Genomic DNA, 2477 nt, shown 5'->3' with positions numbered 1-2477 from the left:
ATTATGACATGTAAAGAAAATTAGCACGTGTTATTTGAGAGCTTCTGAGACAAACAATCTACCGTATCATTAATAACATGTTTCAAGAACCAACCTTCAGTTTTATATGACATGTTTACATAAGATAAATGTAGTCAGAAGTCAGTAGGTAGTGGAGATTCGTTATATCCTACAAAGCACGTTTCATACTCACAGTGAACTAACATAATAAGATTACATAACTCGCATTGCCAGTTAAAAGGGTAATGTAATTCTTATCATTAACAGGGGTAACACGTTACACTGGTCCTTTTCACAGTTCAGTCATTCAGTGTAAAGAATACACTACGATTCTTCAAGTAGGACCACAGAGTATAGCGTGCAGTGTAATTTATATGTCTCCAGCCTTTATAAGACCACAAGATACACAAATAGCCGTTCACTGAGTGTACACTGTACTGTTTGACTCCTGGAGTAGGATCATAGCCTCGACCTGCACTGTATATTATAACACACGACTCTATTATAATGGGTCCACAATCCAGGTAGTCATACATATTTAAAATATCAGGTAAATCTCCCTCCCCCTACATGCAACATTACTCTCTCTTCTTACTGATGTATGCTGATGAGTTGGCTCTGTTTACCTTGCTCTACAGTATGTACGTAACATTGCTCCTTACATACTGCATAATAAACTTAATAAACATGATGAACATTATAAACATGATGGACATGATTGACATGATAAGTTACAGTAATTACGTTTATCGTATGTTGTATTTAAGGAAAACACACAATATAAGGCGGATTATTATATTATTTTTAGTAAGTTACAGTAAGCTAGATTTATAATATCTTTCAGTAAGTTACAGTACGTTACGGCACGGTAGAGTAACTAACCTGCGGCTAAATCAGGAGGTTGTTTATTATTTAATTAAATCAGATGACTTGCTGTGATAACTAGTCTATGATTGGACAATACAGTCGCCTTTAAACTGAGATCCCACGGGCCAACAACTGTCTCGTGTACTACAGTGTTACAAACTCAAGGGAAAGAGCAGCAACTTAATTACAGAACTTGATATTTTACATAAATTAGCGACTCTTTATATTCAATACTTTACATTCGACGAGCACTAAAATTAGCGACTCTTTATACATACCAAATTTGACATGACTAGCACTAAAACAATTCAATTTGTATTGTCAAGAAAGTGTCACCGTGTTGTTACCTGTCCTGTTAACACCCTTACAATTAATAAGACGAGCTGTTTATCAAAAAGTAAAATAAAGAGTAAAGATGTTGATATCCGTGATGAGCTCTAAAATGTTAAAACAAGTGATATCTCCAAGTTCCAGAGAGAAAATCATGGATATATTTGTTTTGTTCAGGTAGCAAGCTTGCCACGTAGGTCCAGTATTGCCGAATGTTTTAAAGATGCTAGGTTGTGGGAAATATTATGAGTATTTACATATCGGCCGCATTTACTGTACAAGAGATAACATAATTTCCTACCAAAAATTTCATCATATATAAGGTGATGATTCCGAAGTGAACCAATGATAAGCCACCGGAACATATAAATTTGACAGCTGTCATATTATGCGTATACTAGGTTTAACGGTGATAAGACACCAAGACATGGGAATTAGGTTCATTATATCGGGAGAAGGAGGGGGTACAAGAGTAGGCTTGTGTAAGATGCTGGTTATTTGATACTGGTTAGAGTTGACACATTATTAGACCACCCCGTATAACACTACAATTATCAGTTTATCGTCCGGGTGGGAGAGAGTTGTTACCAAGGGGAGAGAAGGTTGTTACCAAGAGGAGAAAGGTTGTTACCAAGGGGAGAGAGTTGTTACCAAGGGGAGAGAGTTGTTACCAAGGGGTTGTTAAGGGGTTGTTAGGTGTTGTTACCAAGGGGTATAGGCTGTCGGAGTTCGAAACAAGATAATAAATTAAATCATTTGTTAAACTTTGAGCGGCACGGAATATGACTTACATACAGTTATACAGTGTGCTGGATATGATGTCATGAGAAACGGAAGATAATCCCGTCTGAGTTTTCTGATGATGTTGGTGGTGAGTGATGTTACATGTAATTATGATATTGATAGAACTTACCTGTAGTCAGGAAATGTGATCTGCTCCTTGACACCGTGATTATACATATATAGAGTTGACAACTGAATGATCACCAGGGTAACGTGTTGATCACCGGGGTGACGTGTTGATAACCTTGCATTTAGCAGGGATATTAATCTGGACTAGGTTCTAGTGTTAAAAGTTATTAAAATGTGTAATTATCAGCGGCCAGGCAAATTATGTAGAGATGTTTTGAAAATCTTCATTTTAGCAGCCAAACGTTAGTTGTCATTCGATAAATTTGGATGAGAATATTTTATTTTTATTTTGAGAATATTTCTTATTTTCACTGTCATACTTGATATCATGACGGCTCAATCTGGAACGTATTCAGTCAAACGAAAGG

The sequence above is a fragment of the Bolinopsis microptera genome, chromosome 8, assembly GCF_026151205.1.
Source record: "Bolinopsis microptera isolate Bmic1 chromosome 8, MBARI_Bmic_1.0, whole genome shotgun sequence".
NCBI classification, from domain to species: Eukaryota; Metazoa; Ctenophora; class Tentaculata; order Lobata; family Bolinopsidae; genus Bolinopsis; species Bolinopsis microptera.
This window is presented reverse-complemented; position numbering follows the sequence as displayed.